Source organism: Oryctolagus cuniculus, chromosome 3, assembly GCF_051225735.1.
Source record: "Oryctolagus cuniculus isolate XC-2025 breed Fujian yellow rabbit chromosome 3, ASM5122573v1, whole genome shotgun sequence".
Classification (NCBI taxonomy): domain Eukaryota; kingdom Metazoa; phylum Chordata; class Mammalia; order Lagomorpha; family Leporidae; genus Oryctolagus; species Oryctolagus cuniculus.
Window position 1 is genome coordinate 48,942,096 of NC_142869.1, and position 27,645 is coordinate 48,969,740.

Below are 27,645 nucleotides of genomic sequence, written 5' to 3' on the forward strand. Positions count from 1 at the left end.
ATGAATGAACCAATGAGTGAGCGGATTCTCTCCAAGCAGTGGCAGAGTCACTGCTGGAGGGAGCTCCGTGAAGAACGGCAAACATTAGGGAATTCGTTTCTTCTACAGCCTTCAAGCAGGAAAGGAGAGCAGCGCTTTGATTTCTTGCTGGCTTTCCTCCCGACAGAGATGCCACCTTCATCATCCTGGCTGGCGAGAAACAGAAAGTCTCCCAACCATACGCATTCACTCTCCGGGGACTGTTTAACACGGGCCTTTGTCCCCTCCCTGTAGGACTAACATTTAGCTTCATAGTTACACTATAACTAGATCCAAAATAATGCAAAGTGACTTCAAACACACCCATGATGCAGGCACCTTCACATGGATGCACATTTACACACACGCGCGCGTGCACCCAGCAGCTTTACAAGATCACCAATGACCCTGCTGTGCGTTTATTTCGCGTCAAACACCTAAGGTGAACACTGGGGGTTTTTCTGCCCATCCATTGGGAAAGACAGGGCCTGAATCTTCTCATGGAGAGCATGACTTTAATACAACATAGAGGCTAAAAAAGAGTATTTATTATTTTAAGACACTAGAGAGCCACTGATTTCACAGTGACATGAAAATGTACCAATTAAAGTACTCCAGACTAGGAAAACTGGCTTGTCCTACTGACACAACCATCTCATGTACAATATAAAAGTCATCAGGCTTCTTTATAAACCCAGATCTTGACTTCACCTTTTTACAAAATGCCAAAAGGGAGGGTCTCAAAGCACACAAGCCCTCCTCTCAATCTTGTTCTCTTCTCTGGCAACAATAGCAAGTACCCATCATCAGGGAGGCCATTTATAACTAAAAACTAAAACCACATGCCCGGCTTGCAAATAACTCTGTAATTACGGAACCTAAATAACTCTTTAGAGGAGCTTTTAGTTAGAAACAGTTGTGCCCCACATGCTTCTCGTTATTCTGTGACCATGTCAGCGTGGTTATTTACCACACACAGAAGTGAACGGCTAATTATGAGATAACGGTGATAATGGAAGGGAGGCAGCGTGGTCTCTGTCCCGCCACATCAAGAGCATGGCTTTCTCTGCCACTTCTGCCTTCCAGCCCCGCTCTAAGAATAGAGAGCCTGACATGCAGTCAGTCACCGGCTCCCCTCATTTCCGGGTCAGCTCCATGGTTGTTCACCCGGAGCCAAATTCCCCCAGCACCATGTCCACTGAATGCTTCCAAACAGCTGTAGCCATCATGTGTGGGTTTGAGCAGTTTGGCTTGGGGCACACGTGTCATTTCCTGTCGTCAGGGTGGAGTGTCGGGATGCACGTCCAAGATGGCCTAGCTGGTATTTACGTCCTCTCCCATCTTATTTCCGTTCACAGTGTTAATCATAGTGGGTCTGCTTTCACCGTCATCAGGAGCAGCAGCAGGGCGTCTGTTCCCAAAACCATATGCTCCCCACCCTGCCATTTTCTAAGTTTGCTTTGCTTCAAGGGCAAAGTGGAAAAGATCTTGGCGACACCCGGATCCATCACCACCGCCACCTAAAGCTTATGCAGCCTCTCTGGCTCTTCCAAGGACTCGGTGAGAAGTTGTCCTCCAGAGCACCGAACCCACCCTTGGGACGTTCACCGGTCCTCTTCACCGGCCAAACTGTCTAAGATAACAAGCTCGTCTCGGGAAACTGCTGCACTCGGATAAGTCTTTCTTCTCATTTTAAATCATTTTATTCAGGAGCTCTCAAAATGGCATTCCCTTTCATTCATTCCTGAACCCTGGAGTATTTCTGAATCACTCTAGGGAAAATCCCCTTTTGAACTGAACCCTCCTAAAATAGCCTACTTTAAATTTCATTCACATTTGAGAGCTACTAGTTTAAATGTATTTCTCTTCCCCTCTAGCTCTGATTCAGCCACAAAAACTGGATATTTCTAAACTAAGTAACTAAAAAAAAAAAATGCCTACACCTTGTGTGCTTCAACAATTTGGACTTTGTATTGAACCAACTATATCAATAATTACATTAAATGTCAATGGACAAAATACTACAATAAAAGGCAAGGAATGTTACAATGGATTCAAAAAAAGATTCAACTATAAAATTAAATTGAAAGGAAATAAGATGAAAATGGCATATCATTCAAAACAATTTTTTAAAAAGTATCTTGGTTTTATTTTTACACATTTGAGCTCTAAACTCAGCAAGGTTTCTGGTTGTCATCCCGACATGGAGAGATGCAATGCCATGACATACAGCAAAGCACAAGGGAGATTTATGTTAAAAATGAGCTGCAACCATTTCCTAAAACTGCTCTGACAACATTTTCTAAGTCCATATACATTCCTCTATCTCAAACATAAATAACCATAGCAAGTAGTCATATTGCTTTCTTCTGGCTCGGTCATTGGCAGAAGCTTGCTTCTATTGGCTACATAATATCACTGGGGAGAATCACTTTAAAATGACATTTGTGTTGAAATGAGAACAGTAAGGCATCAAACAAAGCTTAAAATTGGGAATATAAAATAGGACATGAAAAACAGGCAAAGTTTCATCTTTTAGAACCACACTGATTTTCAAAAACTAGACCCCATTCCAAAAAAATTTTTTTTAATCTTGACTGTCAAGAATAACCAGTAAGAGGACAAAAATCACAATATTTAAATGTGTTATGTGTATGAGATGGTTCACACATTAGAATTTTTTAAAACAGGAATCCCTGTATAATTAAATAGGAAATTCTTATACTTTAGCATTAGAGTTAATAAGCAAACTTCCTTATTCTACAAGTTCACAAGGAATTGACAGAAAATAATGCAAAATTCAAGGGGCAGTGTTCTTCTAAGATTTTATGGTTTTTTTAAAATCCTCTTGTGATGAAGAAAGTTGGGACATACTCATAGTCCTCATGGGCCATTCTGAACACCATTACAGAGACCCCCAAGTCGGCCCAGCGCTGGGCTGGCTGTGGCAGGGTCACCCAACAGAACAAGCACCTCTGCCTCTACTGGACTGATAGGCAGGTGCCCTGCCACAGGGGTGTCTCTTTCTCCAAGGTGGACTGCAAAAGACAGCCAGGTATTGGAGACGGGCATTAGGAAGTAGATAAGAGGTTAAGGGAGACTCAATTACCCAGGCAGGAAAGGACTGGGCTTCAGATATGAGAGCAGGAGGAGGAAACATCTGCCTCCAGGGCCTGGAAGCTGCTCTCTGGAATTCAGCGCTAATTCCTAGTGCTGCTGAGGACTTCCTTCTGAAAACTTCTGCTGCTTTAAAGAAAACAGTACCCAGAAATACCCTGCGCAGGAGAGTCTCGGGGGAAGGCCCTCCACAGTGGCAGCATCCTGCCTGGGCCTGGCAAGAGATTCAAGCCTAAGAGGGTCTTAGCTCACAAGTGAGGAGAGCGGGATCCTTCATACTGAAATGGAAAGGAATGTCAGGGCACGGGCCAGGCGGTTCCCGAGTGCATTCATGGATATCGTCGAGGGGAGGGGCACCGCACGACGATGAAGTGACTCTGTGCTCTAGAGGCGTAACATCGAAGGGAAAAGACACCCTGGTCCCCCAAAAGGAGAGGTGGGAGAAGCTAATCAACACATGAGCAAGCTCCTAGAGGCATTCAGGAAATGGCAAAATGACTCCAACTGAGAGAGGTATGTCACCTACAGCTGCAAAACCTGAACCTCAAGCCCCATGAAAGAACAGAGGCTGGAAGGAAGCAGAGCAAAGAGGAAATTATGTTATTTCCCCTGTCCAGAAACTAACAAAACACACCTGATGTGGGGAAGAAACAAACGCACAATTAGGATCTTAATTCAAATTCAATAAGCCCTTGAACTATTTTTAGTATCTCTTTTAACAAAAGCATCTAACAATCATCTTTGATTACCCAACTCTCATTAAAATAATTACAGTTATAGTCTACAGGAACAGCCACTCTGACTCAAGGTAAATACTATTTAAACATATTGCCAACAATTCCCAGCATACACATTTCATAATTTTTGGCAAAATAGCTTATTTCAATGAATATCATCAATTTTTATGACTTTATTAAATAAGACTAAATTCAAGAAACATTTATTCCAAGTGAAGTTACTTCAGAGCCCTTCCTAATCACCTTTAGGAATTAATGTCAAACATGACATTTTACTTATTAAAGTACAGAAGGAGATGGCACTGAACCTGGTAGCTAAGATGGCTGGGTTCAATTCCCAGCTCTGGCTCCTGACTCTAGTTTCCTGCCAATGTAGACCTTGGGAGGCAGCGATGAAGAGCCAAGAAACTGGGTTCCTGTCACCTCTGTGACATCTGCATTGTATTCCCAGTTCTTAGCTCCTGGCTTTGACCCAGCCCTACCCAGCCAAGGCCTGGCTGCTGAAGGCATTTGACAAGTGAACCTGCAGGTGGTGGTGGTGGCTGCTGGTGGTGGTGGTGGTGGGCGGGTGTGGGTGTGGTGGTGTGTGTGTGTGTGTGAGAGAGACAGACAGACAGCAAGTGAGCGAGCCTGCCTCTCAAATTTTTAAAAGGATATGCTCTTAAAATGATTATTTGTCATGGACAGATGTTCCCTATTGACTTAATGCCTCATAAACCGCATTCTGTGCTTTCTCCTCTACCTAACTTTGAACACTGATCTAAGGTTCTGCACATCCATGGCCCAAATAGTTAGCAAGGTAAACATTGCGTGTTCATCACATTCAGATGTGAACCACTGTGACAGCGAGCCAGTGCCTCCCAGGTACACAGGATGTGATGATGGGAAGGTCACAGCTTTGGGCCAGTGGAGGGCAGGACACAGGAGAGCCCCCCACAGCGCAAAGCACCGCGCTGGGACCTGGCCAGGCCCCATGAACTACAGAATCTGTACAGCGAGCTCTGGCCGCGGTTATCACAGAAGGCACTGATGCAGATAGCACGTGAACTGGAACCCCAAGTACACACTGCTCTGGTTTAAAAAAAAAAACGCACCAAGGAGAGGGAGTGAAAGGTTATCACCTTTTTCAAACTTTGGTTTCAGATTCAAACCTCACAGGGCTCTGCAGAGGGTGTTTATAAAGTGACCTGTACAGTATCTGAAGTACAATAAGCACTCAACAAAACCTACAGCAGTTGGAGCTAAACTTGGGGCCTTCCCTTATAGACTCAAAGTCGCAAGTGTATTCGCATTTCAGAGCCAGATCTGTGGCCACTGCATAAAGTGGCTGCAGAATCCAATTAAGTCGATCAACACTGATGAGATGCCCGAATATAAACGGATACATGCATGTACACACAGACCATTGTGTGTATGCCATGGAATGTCGGGATTTGCAAGTATCACTGTGGAGAATGGAAAGCAAAATGGCAAGGCAATAAAAAAAATTTAAAATACCAGGACTTCTTGGTTAATAGCTAAATTCCTATCAAGATACTCTGAAGGAAGACCCATATGGGAAATAACTTGAAAAGAGTTCAGGAAACGTGGGAATAACTTGAATTCAGGGAACATTTACGTGGCAGGAGTGTATCCGGCAGAGGAATACAAAGGCCATGCATGGTCCCAGCCCTCGGGTGTGCAGCTCAGAGAAATCCTGCACTGCAGACCTGGACAACGATTCAGTTACATGAGGACAAGACACTTAGGGTACGGGGCTCATTGGAAACAAAACCATTCCCTCAAGTAGGAGAGGAACACTGGACCAGAAATAAGCATTTTTTTTTTTTAAAGTAAAAGGTTGTTTTCCTTTTTCATCCAGGCACCAACCCCTCTCAAATCCACCCGCTCCTTCCCATCACCCGCTTCATCATCGCCTCAGATGAGCTCCTTGTGCCTGTGCCTGGCCCTCAAAACCTCTGAACAGGGCTGTCTGTGTCTGAGCAGGACATGGTCACAAGCCACCCCCATGTCATTTCACTCCTCACCATGCCTCTCTCTCCTCCATTCCTGATGCACTGGCCCCACGGCAGCCAGCTTCAACTTTTTGCTTTGAGGCATTTCTATAACAAATTTGTTAGATTTCAAAGCAAAGTTAGATCAGTTCTGCTCCCCAAAACTATGGTTCTGAGGCGTACTCTGATTTTAAGAATGTACATGCTTGGCCGGCGCTGCGGCTCACTAGGCTAACCCTCCACCTGTGGTGCTGGCACCCCGGGCTCTAGTCTCGGTCGGGGCGCCGGATTCTGTCCCAGTTGCCCCTCTTCCAGGCCAGCTCTCTGCTGTGGCCAGGGAGTGCAGTGGAGGATGGCCCAGGTCCTTGGGCCCCTGCACCCACATGGGAGACCAGGAGAAGCACCTGGCTCCTGGCTTCGGATCAGCGCGGTGCGCCGGCCGGAGCGGCCATTGGAGGGTGAACCAACGGCAAAAGGAAGACCTTTCTCTCTCTCTCACTGTCCACTCTGTCAAAAAAATAAATAATAAAAAAAGAATGTACGTGCTTTGCTTGGGTACCAAAAAGGAATGTTAACAGTCCATCTGAGGCTTTCCTAGGCAGTCTGGATTGAAGGGGATTCTAACATGGCCCACAGGTTCCCTCCCTCACAGCACGCAGGGTTTAATAAGTGCCTATTCAAATCAGTGTTGGTAAATTCAAGACACAGGCAAAATGTAGAAACCCTTCCTCCAGATTTCCAAAGAGAAAACAAGTCCTGGTGAAACTCAGCCCCTGTTCAGCGCCTTGGATGCAGACCTAGCCTCCCACCGTCTCCCAGCCGCCTACCCTTGGCTGAATTTCCTTGCCCTGCTTTTATGATTGCAAATCAACCTCTAACTCAAATCAGCTCACTGAACTGAGGGTGTTGCGCAGCCAGCCCTACAGGGTCTGGATCACAAGACTCAAGGAGTCATTTATCTCCCCTGTAGATAACATCTTGATGTTTGCTTTCGTCTAGGGGGCTTTCTGTTCCAGGAACCCCAGGCCCTGAGCAATAAGTAATCACCACCTGCACGTAGCCCCAAGTCTTGATCCCACTCTGGCATCAAAATTCCCTAACACAGACACAATCTCACCAACCAATCAAAGGAGGGCCAGAAGCACTGCAGTCCAACCAGAGACTCGGACACAAACTGAACGTGCACCTCTCAACTCCAACCTCAGTCTGTAAGAATCTTTACTCCTAATCCCTCAGGGAGCCTGGGAATTAAGCAACAGCTGCCTGGCTTCTTGCTCTGAACTTTGCAATAAACATTTACTTTCTTCCACCACCCCAAAGTCAGTGATGGGCTTGCTGCATATCTTGTGATCACGTGAGCAGACCCAGTCTGGAAGGCTCCATACAAACTCCTGCAACTGGTGTTAGGGATATTTTATAGCACGTTTACGCCACAGCCCAAACCATCTCTTTGTTTTTAATTTTTGCAAAGATTACTTAAATTTGCTTGAAAGGTAGAATCAAGGTGGAAGGGGCGGGGAGGTGGTGGGGGTGGAAGTGGGGCAGCAGGTGGGGAGAGATCTCCCACCCAGTAGTTCATTCCCCAAATGTCCTCAACAGCCGAGCCTGGACCAGACCAGACAGGAGCCAGGAACTCCATCTGGGTCTGCCATGGGAGTGGTAGGGGCCCAAGTACTCGGACCATCATCTGCTGCCTTCCGGGTGCATTAGCAGGAAACTGGATCAAAAGCAGCACTCAGGGCTGGCCCTGTGGCACTGTAGGTTAATCCACCTGAAACACTGGCATCCCATATGGGCACCGGTTCTAGTCCCAGCTGTTCCTCTTCTGATCCAGCTCTCTGCTGTGGCTTGGGGAAGCAGTGGAGGATGGCCCAATCGCTTAGGCCCCTGCACCGGTGTAGGAGACCTAGAAGAAGCTCCTGGCTCCAGATCAGCTCATCTCTGGCCATTGCAGCCATTTGGGGAGTAAACCAGCAGATGGAAGACCTCTCTGACTCTCCCTCTCTCTGTAACTCTCTCAAATAAATAAAATCTTTTAAAAAAAGAAAAGCGGCTCTCAGATATGAGATGCCGGTCTCGGTGGTTTAACCCACTATGCTGCAATGACATGTCTTCATTTTAAAAAGAAAACCAGCAACTCAAGGGGGAAACCAGAGGATTAAAATCTGGACCATGGAGATGGAAGCTGCCTCCCAATCACTCTAGAGAGTAAGTGGGCTCCAGGCTTAGAGCGACCGAGAGCCCCCGAAGCGAAGCATGGTCAACATAGGACCACTTCTTACGTGGGTATGACAATTCTCACTCCCATTCCCTCCCCTTCCCAGTCTCAGTCCCAATCCTTGGGAAGGGCCTTCAATAATAAGACAAGGGAAGCTCAAAATTCCACATCCATTATGCCCACAATTTGATTACTAGTACCTAATGTCTTTTTGGAAAAAAATGCAAAAAAAATTTGCATATCAAAAATGGCTGCAAAGTGACCACATAAGAAAGGACAAATCAAAACTACCCCAGGTCACTTGGCCTGAAGGCTTTCTTCCCTGCCTGTCTGCCTCTCCATCACTCTAGCAGAGCCTGGCCAGGGCCCTCCGGTTAGAGAGCTAGGAAACCACATGACTGCAAGACGAAGATTTCCTGTCGATAAACAAAGTGCCCCGACGGTCACAAAAGGCTCCTAACCACTCTCGCACGTTCCATCATGGACAGCACAGCTGCAAAACGAAGTCAAGTTCAGAGCACTCCCGACCTGCGTGTCAGCATGTCGGCATCATGGGCACGAGAACGCCACCACAGTGAATACCACATACACGGATTACGGATACCTCTAGAAGAAACACACTCACACCAGCAGGCAGTATTTACTGCCAGGACCCCAGGGGGAAAAGGGCAGCCTTAACGACCACCAACCGCTCAGAAACTGCTTAACCTCCTACAAGAAGGGAAGGATCAAGCAACAAGCCTCCAGCAGCAGTCGGGAAGGGCCAGGGATCCTGAATGACAGCAATGGGAGGAGCCAATGCAGGGGCAGATTCCACGTGTGGGAGCTATTACAGCCCATCAGCTCAACAAAGCTTCTAGCTTCAAGACAAAAGCTTTCTTTATGGGTACACAGACTGACTGCTGGTTACCCAGAGAGCAAAACCAGGCAAGACTCCTCTGTGCAGACCCCACCCCTAAGGGATGTCTTCCTGGGGCGCTACCCTTGACCAGGCAAGCAAGGCCCACTCCCCGGCTGGCCCAGCTCCCCCTCCGGATTCATCTCCTGGGAACCCCTCGCCTAAGCCTGGCAGGAATCCCTTTGCACGTCTCTGATGGCCTTAGCGCATGGTGGTTGACGTGTGAAAGAATTTTAATAGCTTCTCTCCCTGAAGATAGGCACCACAACTCACTCACTCAGCACAGAGCACAATGTCTGACACGTGGTATGCGCTCAGAATTAAGTCATCAAGTGATTCCTAATGTTATCTTTTCTCCCTTTCATGCAAAAAACCGGATAAAATTACTGCATAAAATGTTCAAAGTCTATGATTGCTCGACAATTTTGGTTATTTGTAATCAACCAAATAAAGGAGAAATGAAAAGAAATGTTAAGTGTACATGTGTGTATCTATACACACACACAGAGATTTATATATATAAAAACTTAAGTGTACATCCATATGCTTGCAAAGAGAGCTCTGAGGATTTCAAATGCTCAAGGAAAGTTAAAGAGAAGACGGTCTCTATTTTACGGTCCAGCTAAAATTTTCAGTTAGGTTACTTTGTAGGGCTCAGGGATTCTCCCTAATGCTGGCTTATATAAACCCTATTTGAAGACCAAGGCAAATAGTCACTGAAAAACTACTTTTTAAAGGCACCCGAAGCGTGGTTACATTTGCACTAGTAACACCCTAGGGCCTTGCTCGGGTCCACAGACTGGGAAGCATGCCTGCACCCTCCACACAGCTGCCTGATCTCCACCACACGCTAGTTCCAGCCTAGAGAACTTTCTATTTGTCATCTGCCTGAGGACTCACACCTCTACAGAGGCGAGGGGCCATCTGCTGAAGCAAGCCTTGGTTTGCTTCCTAGGTTCTCACCAAATACAGCCCAAACTGTTACTCAGTGAGTTTTAAAATTAAGGATCTGTCACTTACTGACAACAAAGGCCCTTACCAGAAAATATGACTTCCAGGTATTTTCAGACACCTTCAATCCAAAGCCCAGTTATGACAAAGAAAACACGTACAGGGCCAACGCTATGGCGTAATGGATTAACCCACAGCCTGTGGCGCCTACATCCCATAAGGGGCGCCCGGTTCCTGTCCTGGCTGCCCCATTTCTGATCCAGCTCCCTGCTAATGGCCTGGGAAAGCAGCACAAGATGGTCCAGGTGTCTGGGCCCCTGCACCCATGTAGAGGACCTGGAAGAAGCTCCTGGCTCCTGGTTTTAGCCTGGCCCAACTCTGGCTATTGTGACCACTTGGGTAGTGAACCAGCGGATGGAAGATCTCTCTCTCCCTCTCATTGTCTCCATCTCTACAACTCTGCCTTTCAAATAAATAATATATCTTTTAAAAAAAAAGTAAATGAATATACAAAACTATTACAGAACTTGGAAGTGCCAAGGAAAAATCGCAATCTATCTGTTCCTCCGTTCTTTGGTCAAATCAAACCACTGGCAAGCGACGCACTAGTAAGCAGGCACTGGTCCCAGCAGTTCACATTCTAAGACACATCACCATCTCGGGAGTAGACGCCTTGTTTCCTCCTACTGCAGCCTTCTTATGAGCAGCCACGAGTGACAGCCACCGACTTATACCTCTTATAGACCTACTTCTCCTAAATCGCATTTTGATATGAAGTCTTCTGCTTCCACTAAGTGACGTGAGAAAACCTACATTAAACATGCCAGTCCGTCTTCCCCAGGGAAGTTCTGGAAGGTTCTGCTCATGACACCATTGTTCTGATCGTATGTCAAGTAACAAAAAGGTCTCGGAAACCTAACTGGCAACAAAGACGTGGCTTCTGACGAGCAAATCACGCACCTTCATTCTGCATGCAAAAGTAACGTGGTGGCTGATCAGAGTTCCCTTTCTGCTTTGACTACCAGGAAAAGAAAAGGTCAAGTTCAAAAGCTGTAGAGGATCTTATAGTATTAACTTTCACTTGGGGCTCATCCATTTCTATGTTTCCTTTGCTCTGACTTAAAGAAAAACCATTCGTTTTATTACATTGACTATGAAATCGTAAGCTGCCTCCAATCCATTTTAAATGCAAAGAGATATAATTCGTTTGCATTCATATTCTTCACGTATTTTTGACAAAAATCCACACACATATGTAGAGATTTTCTTTGCTGGGGAAAAAGGAGAGAAGGTAACTGAGTGATGCATGAGCCAGATCTGCCTCCTAATTCACCAGTCCCCTCATGCACATAACTGAGGATTTCCCAGAAAATTTTAATGTATTCATGTACAACTGTATTATTCAACACTACTAATGAAACTACTGACAAACCTAGGAAAATCTTCAGTTTATAAACAGAAACAGAGATTTAGCCGAACAAAAATACTGCAATTGAAGCATAGTGTCAGCCAAGAGGAATTCCAAAGGCCTATTATCCTGACTTATCTTATAGAAATAGAATCTCTTAATGCATGCCTGTTAGAATGGATTCCAGATCTGCTCAAGTTGGATACTGAATCTCCCTAAATCCACGTGCTATCCTCTGTCCCACCGCCCAAGCACCTGAATGTTCCTACCTGCCCTGCAAAACTCCAATATCATTTTCCTTTCTTGACAAATAATTCTGTAGTCTTTTCCAAGCCGTTAATGTTTCTTTACCTTCCAGCTTTAACTACATTCACTTTTTTTTTTTTTTTTTTTTTTTTGACAGGCAGAGTGGACAGTGAGAGAGAGAGACAGAGAGAAAGGTCTTCCTTTTGCTGTTGGTTCACCCTCCAATAGCTGCCGCGGCCAGCGCGCTGCGGCCGGCGCACCACGCTGATCTGATGGCAGGAGCCAGGTACTTATCCTGGTCTCCCATGGGTGCAGGGCCCAAGTACTTGGGCCATCCTCCACTGCACTCCTGGGCCACAGCAGAGAGCTGGCCTGCAAGAGGGGCAACCGGGACAGAATCCGGCTCCCCGACCGGGACTAGAACCCGGTGTGCCGGCGCCGCAAGGTGGAGGATTAGCCTAGTGAGCCGCGGCACCGGCTACTATGTTCACTTTGAGGAAAAGAATTTTTAAAAATTTCAAATTGTTATATATGATCCCTACAGGGTGACTCTCACAGCAATCTAACACTTACACAGGCAACAATGAAATAAATATAAAGACAGCACCATGTAATCATCACATATTATTTGGCATAGACTGTGGGTACAGACCACTCAGGAGCCTTTTGGGAAGAGGCTTCCAAGCGGAGGTATTACCCGAGGTGCATCAAGAAAGCTGTATAGGATTTGAATGTGGGGAGAAGAGTGGGGTGATCAGGGTGCCTGGGAAAGGGCAGAACGGAAAACATAGGCGAGAAGAACCGGCTACAAATTTATCAGACCAACTTCTCTATTTGCACAGCCAGAATTTTTACTTTGGACCAATTTTAATTTCAGTTCCATTCAAGATCAATGCCACAGAGATGGCAAACATCAAAGACAAAAAGTTCTAGTTACAGGAAATGACAAAAATTTCAGGCTTTAAAATTCATTGATGCTACCTAAACTGCAAGACAAAATGCAGCATTCCCAGGCACTGACAGGGTATTGTTATAATGAAAGTCGCCGTATGTTATGAACAGGAAGCCCATGTTCAAAGCATCATATATCATTTCCTCTTTGTGTTCAGAACAATGCCCAGCATATGTTCCCACACTTCCTCTTTCCTTCTACCTAAATTCCAGGTAATGAGTAGCCAGATAGCGATGACTCACCCCATCACATAATCTCAAAGGTCTGTGTGTGTTCATTTTAGAATTTCTATCTGTAACATCTTGATACTTCGGTAACATTTTTATTTCTTACATTTCTGTGGCTTCAGATGAGACTCTGCTATTTTGAACATCCCTGTTTTTAGCCATATGCTTATCTGCATGAGCAAAATACACACAAGCCTCTGCTATTAATAAGCCAAGACAACCATACTCATAAATACTCATGCAGCCAGAAGTAGCAGCAACACTATGTGATCAAACGTGAGGCAGGGTATATGAGGGAAAGAATGTCTTGTGAGAGCAATCAAAGCAAAAGCTCAAAACCACCAACTCCTAGGGGAGGGAATGTGGCATAGCTGTTAAGATACGACTTGGTGTGGGAAGGAGAGCAGGGGCTTTGTTGTGGGGGAGCAGGTTAAGCCACTACTTATAATGCCAGCATTCCACATAGGAGCTGTGGTTCAAGTCCTGGCTGCTCTTCTTTCAATCAAGTTCCCTGCTAATTCACTGTGGAAAGCAGCAGATGATGGCCCAAGCGCTTGGGCCCCTGCCACTGCAGTCAAATAAGGAGTGAACCAGTGGATCTCTCTTCCCCACACCCCTGTCACTATGCCTTACAAATAAATGGAATGGGAGAGGGAGTAGGAGATGGGAGGGGTGCGAGTGGGAGGGAAAGTATGGGGAGGGGGCATTGTAATCCATAAACTGTACTTTGGAAATTTATATTTACTAAATAAAAGTTAAAAAAAAAAGTATCACTCAGGATGCCTTCTTCACATGTTGGAGTATCTGGGTTCAAGACCCAGCTCCACTTCCTAGTCCAGCTTCCTGCTAATGCATATCCTGGGAGGCAGTGGGTGATGGTTCAATGGTTCAGGCAGTTGGGTTTCTTCCACCACGTGGAAGGCCTGGATTGAGCTCTTGGTCCCAAGGCATTTGGGGAGTGAACCAGCAGATGGAAACAGTGTCTCTGGGGCTGGCACCGTGGCGTAGCGGGTGAGGCTGCTGCCTGCAGTGCTGGCACCCCATATGGGCGCCGGTTTGAGTCCGGGCTGCTCCACTTCCAATCCAGCTCTCTGCTATGGCCTGGGAAAGCAGAAGATGACCCAAGTGCTTGGGCACCTGCACCCACATGGGAAGACCCGGAGGAAGCTCCTGGTTCCTGGTTTCATATGGGTGCAGCTCCGGCCATTGCAGCCAACTGGGGAGTGAACAAGCAGATGGAAGACTCACTCTCTCACTCTGCCTCTCTTTCTGTGTGTAACTCTCTCAAATCTTTAAAAAAAAAAAATAGTGTCTGTGTGTGTGTATGTATGTGTGCATTCATGTGTGGCTTTTCTGTCTCTGCCTTTCAAATAAATTGTTTAAAAAAAAAGATCAACTCTGGCTATGCCAGATCCAACTCAACTTCCTGCTAACGCACATCCTGGAAGGTAGAAAATCATGGGCTCAAGGGCCTGGGCTCCTGCCACCCACATGGGAGACCCACACAGTGTTCGTGGCTTCAGCCAGCCTGGCCCAGCCCTGGCTACTGTGGGCATTTGGAGAATGAACCAGCAGATGAAACTAGCCACATGCACGCGTGCACACACACACACACACACACACACATACCGTTTGTGTGTGTATGTGTCTATCTCCCTCTGACACGCTTTCAAATAAATAGAAATAAACCTTTTAAAAATAACTATCAGTTCCTAAAGAAACATTCAAGAGCCTTGGGCATCCTTCATGAAAATACTGAAGCTGGAAGTGGGAATGGACCTCCCTGCTCCTAAGCAGGAACTGCAGGGCCTCAGCCGGTCACCTGAGCTTCCGCCTGCACGTGCTTCCCAAGGGTAGCGGCTCACAGCGCAAGCATCCAAAGCCTCCTTGCCCCGGGTGCTTCCTCCTGTTTGCTATTCAGGTGGGCTGAAGGGAAAAGGAAGTAGAAGATACATACATTCCAGTTTATTCCTCTACTCATGATGTCTTGTGGGATTAGGCTGAACCGCCTCTCAGGCTTAGGATGCGCCTACTGTAATAGAGGATACTCTTTTCAGACCTCAAGCTGACCACCCATGAATCCAGACACTGAATGCTAATAGCCACTGGGAAGGCTTCATATGCAAAGGATTGTTGGTCCTCAGTCCTTGTCAATGAAGGCTGGATTTAGTATACCAGGTATCCGATGGCCCCCTGCTGAACAGTGATCTGTCACCAATAGCAACTAGAGCTTTTGTCCTAAAACATAAGCAAATTAACATCTGTTTACATGTATAAATCATGGAAGCATTCATTCACCATTCATTCACTAAAACATTGCATTTAAACACACATATTTAGACATAGTTAACAAGTCTGAAAATTTTTTCCAGTTAGCAACTGAAATGTAAGATGGTAATTTTTCCATACACATGAGGTTGTAATTTTAGGTAATACCCTCATCCCAAACTCCATTACCCTGGAGTCACTTCATAATCCTTCAATCCTCCCAATGATTCAAGCAGCCTGGTATTTGACTGTTTTATTAAAATGAAAAAGTGGCTCTACATGCAGCTACCATCTCAACTCCAGTACTTTTCCCTCTCCTAACATCCTGGTTCACTGAGCCACAGCTAAAATTGGTCTCTTTACCTTATCTTTCGTAGCTGGATAGGACACTACAAATGGCACCTACTTCAAGAACGCCTTCAAGACTTCACACAGGTGGCATCCTGAGATCTCTGAAACTACCAACTTTTCTGTGCTTCAATCTTAATCCTTGTCTCGTAAGTGGGCTTTTATAGAAAAAGGACCTGCCTATGTGAAAGTCTGCCCCAACCATACTGAAAGGTTCCCAAAGACACAGACGATGCCTGCCACACGTGGGCCCCCACATTCCCTTATTCATCCACAGGTATCTACGGAGTGGCTGCTCTGTGCCAAGAATTGTCCTGGTTCCCGTGATAATGTGGACATGTGACATAAACAAAGGCCCCACTGGAATGACATTCTAGCACACAGGACAAGCACAAAGTAAAGTGTCAGGTAGTAACAAATGCTACGAAGAAAAGCAAAGTTAGTGGGGGGAGGGAGGCACAACTTGGGGGGAAGGACTGCTATTTTAATAATTTTATTTGCATTTCTGTTTGAAAAGCAGAGACACAAAAAGACATCTTCCATTTGCTGGTTTACTCCCCCAATGCCGCTAACAGCTGGAGGCTAGGCCAGGCCAAAGTCAGCAGCCCAGAACTCAATCTGGGTCTTCTACATGGGTGGCAGGGACCCAAGTACTTGAGCCTCACTGCTGCCTCCCAGAGTGTGTGTTAGCAGGAAGCTGGATCAGAAGCAGAGCTGCAATGGCTATTTTAGATAGCAGGATTCTCTGACGACCGGGGCGTTTCCCGACTAAAGACAGAGAACAATTCAGCCCTGCAGGTAGGAGGAGCAATACCGAGTGCGTAGCACCTACAAGGAACAGCAAGGAGGCCAGTGGGACTGCAGCAAGAGAACCCGCAGCAAGGCACGCAGCTGGAGAGGAACACAGTGCCCGGATCAAGCAGAGCCCCACGGGCCACACACGGGACACTGCGAGTTTTGGAGCAGCCGAGAAAAACAATGTCATGGGCACCCGTGACGAGTGGGGAGTGAAAGGTGGCAGGAGGAAGCAACAGGAGCTGGAAAGCAAGAAGCCAGCTGGGAGGCTACGGCAATAGTCCAAGCAACAGAGGACTGAGGCCCGGCAGGCAGCGAGGGGTGGTCAGATCGCATCAACTGAGAAGCAGCAGAAAAGGGAAAAGCAAAGTATGTGCCATAAGCAATCAAAGGCCGGTGCTGCTCTGACCCGGGGGAGGACCGTAAGTCCAGCTTGAAGCATGCTGGGGTTGGAGACGGCTCCCAGGCCCCCAGGGGGATCCAAGGAGCTGAATAGAGCCAGCTCCCCTGCGGTACACAGCAGAGGTGAGCTGCAAATCTAAGCCTGAGAGATACCAACAGCACACAGAAGACATGAGCGTCCCCCACTAAGCTGAGCCTGTGGTGGAGAAAAGAAAAGGTGGCAGAGCTCTCGCTCTCTCTCTCTCTCTCTCTCACTGTCCACTCTGCCTGTCAAAAAAAAAAAAAAAAAGGTGGCGGAGCGAGCCTGGCGACCCACACAGGGAGGGCGGAGAGGTGCGTGTGGTGAGGCTGGAGAGCAAGCACAGGCGAACGGGGGCCAGAAAGCCCCACGGAGGTCTCGGCCAGGACCTGTCCCGTCGTCCAATGCTACTCACGGCCGAGGACGGCTCAGAACTGACCTTCAGGCTTGAGCACAGGGAAGTCACGCACGATCTTGAACAGTCTGAGCGGAAGGAGGAGAGGACAGCCTGAGAGCACGCAGCTCACTTGGAAGAGGGCACAGACCAAAGGCCCTGGCAGATGCAGTTTGTTGGAAAAGCCCTGAGATAAAGAGAATGCAATGCCGGGTGGGGTGGTTGGAAGATCAGGGTCAAGATGCGTACTCTTAACACCTACACTGTAGGGAAGCTGGGGGAGAAGGGGAGTTGATTGTGCAGTGGAGAGAGCAGACAAGCACAGAGGAAAGCCCTAAGTCACTCCAGAGCGGCCGGAAGGGAGCCGGGGCACACGTGCAGGGCCGGCCCGAGATGGGCGCTGGACGCGGAGCCTCCGTGAATCCCCAGCCCTTCTGGAACTGAACTGTTAAGCTGCCCCGAGACATTCATCGGCTAGAGAAGGCCCGTGAATTCACTAGGACGTCACAGAGGAACTCCAGCATGAACCTGGCCCCAGGAAGCTCACATTCAAGTCCTCCTCCAAGCCTCCAAGGCACCGTGTTTGTGCGTGTCCACATCCGGGGTATACAAAGAAGGAAGTTCCATCCTTGGCTCAGGTGGCTGGCACAGAGCCCCGGAAACCCCTGGGACGTCCTGAGCTCCAGGAGCAGTTTTTCTTCTGTGGACCAAACCTCTTTTGGCCCTACCTGAGGTTATGCTAATGAGCCGACACACGGTGGATCCCACATAGCTTCAGGAAGGCCTATGGTTAGAGTAAGAGCTTTCAGTCCCAGGGTGATGGCACCGACGGCACCCCTGGGGGACACGGCGGCTCTGCCACCCCCATGTTTGCCCTGTGCATCTCTCCCATGAGGCCGTTTCTGCATTGCATCCTAACACATGAGTGAATATCAAGTCAAGTGTCTGCCTGAGTTCCGTGAGTCCTTTTAGCAAATCGACGAACCCGAGAAGAGGGTGTTACATGAACCACCAAATGTGAGGTTGGCTGGCAGAAGTGGGGGCTCCATCTGTGGGTGGGGTCTGAAGTGGGGCCGTCCCTGTGCGACTGGGCCTGCATTAACTGCGTAGTGAGTGCCAGAACTGAACTGAATCGTTGGACATCCAGTTACTGCTGCAGAATTGAACATATCAGAAAACACAACACCTGCTGTCAGGCCCTGGGGGAAGAAAACAAACGAGATAAGGGACCATGAGCATGGACAGGGTGCCGTGGCACAGCAGGCTAAGTCACTCTGCGTCCCATATCAGAGAGCCTGGGATTGAGTCCCGCCTCTGCTTCTGATGTGGCTTCCTACATGACAGCTCAAGTACTTGGGTTCCTGCTATCCAGGTGAGAGACCTGGATGGAGTGCACGGTTCCTGGCTCCAGCCTAGCCCAGGCCTGGCTGTCCTGTGCAAAATTCCGACCACGGCAACACAGAGCAAATGACTAAAGAGTTGTTGATAACTGGACAAGAACAAAAAATGAGCCTAGGAATGAAACAGCTATATGGTCAAGTTTACACACTGAAGAGGGATTCAAATTTGCTTCAAACCTCTCCGAAGCAGAAGTGTAAGAACAGAGGCTGAGCCTGCGTGGAGGGTCCAATATCGGGAACGGAAGCCCAGACACACACCATCTCCCCGAGGGGGAGAGAAACCAGGCCACCCCACACCACGAATTAGGGAACAGGCACGCGCCAGGGAGCAGCCTCCCTAGCCACGCCACGCCAGGTTTCCAGGAGGCACGCGCTGGCACGGCCCCTCCGCTGCCTGGCCGGACAGCCTCCTGGCTACATCAAACGTCTCAGGGACGGCCTGGCACCCCGATCCGGTACTCTCCGTGCCAGCCAGGAAGCCATGACTGAACTCTGATCCCCTTCCGCCTCACTCACTGCATCCACAGTTTTGCCTCCGAAATATCCACCATTTCCAGCTGAGCCTCTGCCCTTGTCCCTTCTAGCCTGGATCACTGTGAAAGCCCACGAGGTCCCTAACCTTACTCTGTGCCCTCAGAACAGTCCCAATCCCGGGACTGATCCTGCCGGCTTAGAAAGGCAGGTCCGTAGCACAGGAGGTGTCTGCAGCCCAGGTCTGGTCTTGCTCTTCCGCCTCATCTCCCCTCCCCAGCGTGCAGCCGAAGCTCCAGCCTTAGGGAACATGGGAATTTCCATCAGCGACAGGCCACATAGTTGTTCTATCTCTAACTCCGCATGCACCTGCTGTCCCCTGGGGCTAGAACATTCCTCTCCTGGCACAGTCCCTGACCGGCTCCCTTACGCCTTGAGAACAACACTGAAAAGATCACCATCTGAATAAGGACTCCCCAGGCACCCCACTTAAGACAGTAACCCAGGCACCCACTTCCGCACAGCCGTCACGCCTCTCCCTGGCCCTGGCACGTTTCCCTGCGGCACTTATCACCATCTAAGGTCCCGCTTACTTGATTCACTTCACCTGGCGCTTGCCAAGTGTTTTGTCTATTTCATCCTCAGCACCTGCACCAGTACCCAGCACACAGTAGGCACTCAGATAACATATGCTGAACAGCTGAATCAACACTGCTTCCTGGGCCTGGCACATTCCTTCCTGGGCCTGGAATTCCACTTCCCCTCCGTTCTGCAAAGTCATCATGCAAGAGCCCCACTGGCCCACCCACTGGCTCCTCAGGCAGAGCTGACTGCTGGCCATCCCACTGACCACCCACACGTGGGCACTTCTGTGAGCATGAGGGACACGGGTGTTAACGCTGCTGCCACAATGGAGAGAAGTAAGCCTGCCCCGGGAAAACCAGGACCATGTCCCTGCCTTCTCATGGCAATTCTCTCCCCTCCAAGGTTACTGATGGACTGATCTGTCCCCTGCATAAGGCTATGAATCCTCAAGGAAAAGCCATCTTCATCACCTTAGCATGAGCACACACACACACACACCATAAACGCTTAATCACACTGATGGAAGGAATGAGCACGTGGGCATCTGGGACGGGACGGAGCCAGGAACACACAGATAGCAACAAGACCCCCTCCTGGGGCTGCTGCAACAGAGCCTGCTCCCCTTTCCGTGAGTGTTTGCCCCTGTGACAGCCCCGGTCCCGACTCTGGGTGTCCCAAGTCTAAGAGTGGCGCTGCATTTGTTAGACTGAACTTGCTGCGACTACCCCTGGCACTGCTGATTTCCAGTTTGGACCGGAACGAGTGCCTGCCAGCCCACGTTCAGACAGACTCCCACGCTGTGCGTTTGCCCCGCCTACACATACCCTCTCTCTCCAGACAGGGCTCCCCGGTGGGAGCTCATCAGGAATGCAGTACCAGGCGACACCTTCTCCAGGCTACCACGTCAGTACCACTCCTCCCGAAGACACGGATCTTTCTCAGAATTTTACACACCAAGAGCGTTTTGGCAGGAAGGAGTCCCCTTTGACAGACTTTTCTCTTTGAGATTCTGTCACTGAAATTATCACTAAGCAGGTGTGAACACGAGGTTGGCTTTGCAAACTGCCCTCGCAAAACGCATTCTTCCAAAGCTCAGATGTCCATTTGGTGAGAAGGGATATAAATTCTAGTGGGGAAACTGGAAATCGGGACTCCGAGATGCCCAGATAGGTCCAAAATGCTTTCTGATGAATATGTGCAACCTTCCAGCACAAGGATTCTCATGACAAAATCACTAAGCTGGCCTCATCATACCAACCTACCTCCCTTAAGAAACTTCACCTTCCTTCCCACCAAGAATAGGTATTTTGATAGAAATTGCCTTGGAAATAGCCCCAGTAAAGCAGTATGCTGAGAACAAAAGTTGGAGAGTCAAAGGCAGTGGACTCGATTCCTGGAGCTGTTACAGAAGCCGAGTATGCATTCGGCTCAGAGATGTTTCCCAGCAGCCTCAGCCTCAGGAAGTTCGAGCTAACAGTGGACCTGCACCACCACATGGCCACTGCACTGCTCTTAGGACACCTAGGTCTCTAAATCAGGAAGTTCCTAGCCATGGATTATCCAGAATCAACCAAATATCTCCCAAGACGGAAAGCAAACACGAGGCCTGCCCTCTGCTTAGTGTGACCCAAACAGCCACGCCTCCAAGGAAAGGCAAAGGTTAGCTACTTTTGAGGCCGGTGCTGTGTGTGGCGCAGCAGGTAAAGCTGCCACCTGCAGTGCCGACATTCCATATGGGTGCCGGTTCGAGTCCCGGCTGCTCCACTTCCAATCCAGCTCTCTGTTATAGCCTGAGAAAGCAGTAGAAGATGGCCCAAGTGCTTGGGCCCCTGCACCTGCATGGGAGACCTGGAAGAAGCTCCTGGCTCCCGATTAGCCCAGCTCCAGCAGTTGCAGCCATTTGGGGAGTGAACCAGTGGATGGAAGACCTTTTATTCTGTCTACCCTTCAAATAAATAAATCTTTAAAATATAAATATATATATATAGCTACTTTCAAGATGGCATCAGGACACACACGATGTCAATGTCAGGAATGCAAACGGCAGGGCGAGGTGGAGCTCCGATTCCGTCCTACAGATGGGAGGTGTAAGAGAGGCCGAGCCTCAGAGGCTGGGATCCACCAGCCACTGCCTGTGACAGCACGGCTCCAAGGGTGTTTTACAAGAGTACCACTTACAATGTGTTTCCCTTTCAGAAAAGCATCTCTCCCTTCTCCCTCCTAACCAAGGGTGTGAGCGATCTTGGTTTCTCAATACTGAAGCTGGAGCATTGTCTCCCTCACAAAGACAAGAAGTTGGTTTGATTTGTTCACTGCTCTATCCCAGAGCCTAACAGAGTGCCGGGCACACAGTAAGCTCTTGGTAAATATTTGCTTGGTAAATGAATAACTTCTCTAAAGCAATCAGCGGGAAGAACGCTAGATAGGAAACAGAAACCCCTGTCTAAGTGGGGTTTGGGTAGGTACTACATAAGCTAAAGACTTAACTATTCCAGAGTAGAATTAGAAAGGATATAATGGCCTCAGCTGAATAACAGTCACCAATTCCTTGAGAGAGCACTTTCACATCGATACAAGCAACCTCTAAGAATTTAGGATCTATTTGTTGTAAGTTATTAATGTAACTGATTTTTTTTTTTTTTTTGAGAGACACAGACAGAGACACCAAGATCTCCCATCTGCTGATTCACTCCTCAAATGCCACCAATGGCGAGACTCAGCTAGGCCACAGCCAGGAGCTGGGAATTCAGGCCACGTCATTCGTATGGGTGGTAGGAACCAAATGATCTGAGCCATTGCTGCTGTCTACCAGCATCTGCATGAGAAGCTGGAATCAAGACCCAGAGCCAAGACCCAGGCACTCTGATGTGAGAGGCAGAAGTCTTTGAGAATTAAGACATCTTTTTTTTTTTTTTTTTTTTTTTTTTGACAGGCAGAGTGGACAGTGAGAGAGAGAGAGACAGAGAGAAAGGTCTTCCTTTTGCCGTTGGTTCACCCTCCAATGGCTGCCACGGCCGGCGCGCAGCAGCCGGCGCACCGCGCTGATCCAAAGGCAGGAGCCAGGTACTTCTCCTGGTCTCCCATGGGGTGCAGGGCCCAAGGACTTGGGCCATCCTCCACTGCACTCCCTGGCCACAGCAGAGAGCTGGCCTGGAAGAGGGGCAACCGGGACAGAATCCGGAGCCCCGAATGGGACTAGAACCCGGTGTGCTGGTGCCACAAGGTGGAGGATTAGCCTAGTGAGCCGCGGCGCCGGCGGCGCCGGCCGAGAATTAAAACATCTTAACCACTAGACTGAATAGTGGCCCCATGGATACAATTTATTCACACTTTCAACTCTGCTGTAGAGAGACACTGATCAGATAAAGGAGGCAGTACCTATATACTGTGCCATGGGTCCTTTAACCAAACTCTGTACACTCACCCATAGCACTTGTACATTTAGAGATACAATCAGAAACACTCTTACAACAATTATCTAGTTCACCCTGAAGGGAAGGAAATAAAAGGACGAGCAAGGACTCAAAATACGCAAGCATCCCAGCAACGTCACTCTACAGGCAACGGCTTGTAGTCCTGCAGTTGGGCACAGACTCAGGGGTCAAAGGTTCCACGGAGACAGAGGGCTCCTGTCTGGACAGCCGACCTTAGCACCATCCAAAATCCTCCCACTAGTTATTTTCCCCATTTTCTGGTTTAAGTAACCAGGAATTTTTCAAAAATCTTAAGCCATTTTTCAAGGTTTTCAAATGGTATGGCAGTTTTTCATTTATAGGAATGAAAATAAAAGCTGCATTTTCAAAGAGTGCTTGCAATCCCTAACCTGGTACCACCAGCAGGCTGTCCTTTAATTTAAGAAGGATACATTTTGGCCAGCACTGCGGCTCAATAGGCTAATCCTCTGCCTGCGGCGCCGGCACACCGGGTTCTAGTCCCGGTTGGGGCGCCAGATTCTGTCCCGGGTGCTCCACTTCCAGTCCAGCTCTCTGCTGTGGCCCAGGAGTGCAGTGGAGGATGGCCCAAGTGCTTGTTGGGCCCTGCACCCGCATGGGAGACCAGGAGGAACACCTGGCTCCTGGCTTCAGATCAGCGCAGCGTGCCAGCCATAGCGGCCATTTCGGGGGGTGAACCAACAGAAGGAAGACCTTTCTCTCTGTCTCTCTTTCAGTGTCTAACTCTGCCTGTCAAAAAAAATAAAAAAAAAAATACATTTCAGGTCCCTCCTGGGCTGTAACACATCAGGAGGCATTGGTGGCAGGTGTCACAATAGGTCCCCTAATGACAAATTCCCTCCAATAAGGCACACAGAGCACAAAAACAACAAATGGTCATAGCTGAAGAATGCCATAAAAATAGCATTTTCATTTTTAATAAAAATGAAACCATTATTATACAATATACATTTTTTGAATAAACTCAATACCCTATCAAAAAGTTTTTAGTTTTACTGAATCATCAGATGTGAGATAATACAGGTGAAACATAATGAAAAATTATTGAAACCTTTTCTATCCTACAGTCATTGAGCTCTTAAGAGAAAGCTCGGAGAGAGCCACAGAGATGGGCAGATACAGTTCCTCAATGTCTCACTTAAGAGGGTGGTACTAACACGATTAAGAGTTGATGCGTGCGATCATGAACTGGTTCCTAAAACTCAGAGGCAGCACCTCTTATGGGTTTTTCTGTGGATGATCAGCCCCTAAGACGGACCATAAGGGACACACGGGATCTTGACGGTGGAGCTGGGGAGTGCATAGGAGACACAGGAAAGACACACGAATGGCTGTGGCTCAGCAGGAGGCGGCATGAAGGACAACAGTGGGGTTTGCAGCTAGAGGGGAATGCTTGCATTGAGCAACAGAGCGCTTGCAACACCAGGCCAAGGAGCCTGGGGTCCCAGGCAGACCAGGAAGGTTTCTGGAAAACGAAGTAACGTGATCCGGTTTGAAGAGGATCCATCTATTGAGTCCTGGCTCCAGGTCCTGACTCCAGCTTCCTGCCACTGCAGACCCCAGAGGGCAGAAGGTGATGGCTCAAGTGACTGGGCTCAAGAGAGAGAGAAGGGGGAGGGGGAAGGAGGAAACAGAAGAGAGGAAAGAGGTGGGGGGAGGGGAAGGAAAGTAGAGGAGGGAGGAGGAAGAAGAGGGAGGAGGAAGAAGAGGGAGGAGGAAGAAGAGGGAGGAGGAAGAAGAGGGAGGAGGAAGAAGAGGGAGGAAGAAGAATGAATCCCGCAGACTCAGACACAGGCGGTAAGACAGCACCCTGTGCATCACTTAGATTTTGTGGGCCACGTGTTTATCCTAATAAGCATAAATGGGAATTTATTTTATCACTGGGGGTGAGGGAGACGAACTGGGATAGCAGCACCATGCTGTCTCATATAGGGACCTTTCAGAGTCAGGGATAAAAATAGATATTCCAAAGCATGAACTTCCATGCTAGAAGAGACACCCACTATATATCTAACCATCTACAAAGCAGGAGTTAAAGCTGAAACTTTGTTAAGAATGGGACAGTCCTAGAGGAAAACTGAAGCACACTCAGAGTTATCTCGCAGGATCTGTGTGCAGGAGCAAAGGTGACCCAAGGGCAATAAGAGGGACGTGCACAACGGGAGGCTGTGCCCAGCGGAGAGGGACAGGAGAGGACTGTCCACGCCGCAGCCCCACTCCCACCAGCTGTCCAGCTTTGCATAAATTACTTGGTCTTTCTATAAGAATTTCCTCATTTTTTTTTAAAAATATTTATTTACTTGAAAGTCAGAGTTACACACAGAGAGAGGAGAGTCAGAGAGAAGGAGAGAGGCAGAGAGAGAGGTCTTCCACCCACTGGTTCACTCCCCAATTGGCTGCAACGGCCGGAGCTGCGCCGATCCGAAGCCAGGAGCCAGGTGCTTACTCCGGGCCTCCCACATGGGTGCAGGGACCCAAGGACTTGGGCCATCTTCTACTGCTTTCCCAGGCCATAGCAGAGCTGGATTGGAAGTGGAACAGCCGGGACTAGAACTGGTGCCCATATGGAATGCCGGCACTTCAGGCCAGGGCGTTGACCCGCTGCACCACAGCACCGGCCCCAGAATTTCCTCATTTGTAATAGCACCTACCTCATAGGATTGTTTTGAGAATGAAATGAGTGATAATAGATTATTTACTAAATATAGACACTACTCAAAATATATCAACACTAGCCATTATTATTCTACTACTATTTAAAAGAACACACTTTGCAATAGTAGTTCAGAAAAGAAGAAATACTTGTAAATACATACCTAAGACAACATGTTCTCAAACTTATGTATAAGATTCATCCAGAAATCTTGGGGGGAAAAAACAGGCTTCTGGATTATCAAAAGTAAGACCTAGGATACCAGGTTTCTACATGCCCCAAGTGGATCTCTCACACCACTGGTCCCAGCAACAGACTTGGAGAACACCTTCACAGCCTCAAATTTAACATAAACATCCCAGCACTGAATACATATTTCCTTATAGGGATCTAACTATAAAAGATAACATTATAAAACAAATCTCAAATTTTATTTTTCTCAAGCCAAAATGAAATTAGATTACTTGCAAAATCTACTTTAAGATAACTGAAAAGCCAGAATCCATTCAATTGGTAACATAAGTATGTTCAGTTTTTAATTACCATTTTCAAAAATCACTTAAATCTTTAGTTCCGAACAGCCCAAACATGCCATTGTGTTGCTTTATGAAGAGGAACTAAAATAGGCATTTGGAGAATGACAGACATGTTCTTTAATTACTAGTTTTTTTTTTAATCAAAATTAATAGAGCTGATCTTTAATTCTACAGAGAAATTTCTTTTGTGCTAGGGCCCAACTAAGACTTTCTATAGTTCTTTCACCACAGTGTAGGGTTTCCCAACCTCAGCACTACTGAGATTGTGAACAGATAATTCTTGATCATGGGGACTGTCACGTACATCGTAGCCGTTCTGTCACACCCACAGCCTCCACCTCCTAGGGGCAAAATCCTACCCCCGGGTGTAATAACCAAAACTGTCTCCAAATGTTGCCCAGTGTTCTCTGGGAGATAATATCGCCCCTATTGGAAAAATGCTTTTCTGGTGAAAATCCTCCGAAAATGTCCAGAAGCAAGCACCAGTTGACAGCTCAGCCATTCTCAAATGTCCTTTCTATCATTAAGACCCTTTTCTGAACATATCCCCACCAACGTTTATATACACGTGTCTATATACAGTTCACGACGACGCAGGGCTGTTTTATCAATGCCTCATCTATTTTGAGAGGGAAGCGGGGGACAAGCTATCAACAAAAATGATCACGGTGGTGGCAATGATACTGAAGCCTTGCACAGGCTAGTTCCAGCTCAGTGTGCAGCTGTAGTTGACAAACACACTAGATCCGCATCCAGCACATAACAGCATAATATCGTGTCTACCAAGACACCATGGGCCACTTGATGCAACCAACCATCAATAGTGACAACAGCCCACAGGGGAGGGGGCGGGACACATTTCTGCCTAACTTACCAGTAGAGCCGTCTGAGCCTCTTAACTCATACAATGCAACCCAACCGGGCATCTTTGTCTTTCCTTTTCTTTAATCAACAGTGGACATACCTACGACTATAAGATGCTGACCAGAGTTCTCTTGGGAGTCAGTAAATGTAACAAGACTGGAGGAACAAAGTTTAAGGGGCTGTTTATGATCATTTCCAGGTATTTTTTTCTTTTTCAGACTTTTTTTTTTTTTTGACATTTTTCTTTGGGGAACAGGTCTAGGGTCTAATCTCTCAGTTCTGCCATTGATCCAGCAACCCAAGAAAAGGTTGCCAGTGTTATTTTTTCAGTCATGCGAACTAGAAAATAAACTATGGTATAAATTAGCGGCACTGTTGAAGCATCCATTAATCACATCAACAAAGAATGCAACTTGAACAAGCCGACAAAACACCTGTAGGCACTGTGTAGGAATTATTTACACTAGCAGGTGACCTTCTTCAGAAAAGAACCAAACGGGAGCCGGCGCCGTGGCTCAATAGGCTAATCCTCCACCTTGCGGCGCCGGCACACCGGGTTCTAGTCCCGGTTGGGGCGCCGGATTCTGTCCCGGTTGCCCCTCTTCCAGGCCAGCTCTCTGCTATGGCCAGGGAGTGCAGTGGAGGATGGCCCAGGTGCTTGGGCCCTGCACCCCATGGGAGACCAGGAAAAA

At 47.9% G+C, this 27,645-nt stretch overlaps 1 protein-coding gene across 21 annotated transcripts in view; it reads right to left on the bottom strand.

Annotated features, from left to right (window-relative positions):
- MYO1B (myosin IB) overlaps nt 1-27,645 on the bottom strand; it is a 218,409-nt gene that overhangs the window by 100,112 nt on the left and 90,652 nt on the right. The gene's annotated exons all lie outside the window — the stretch shown is intronic.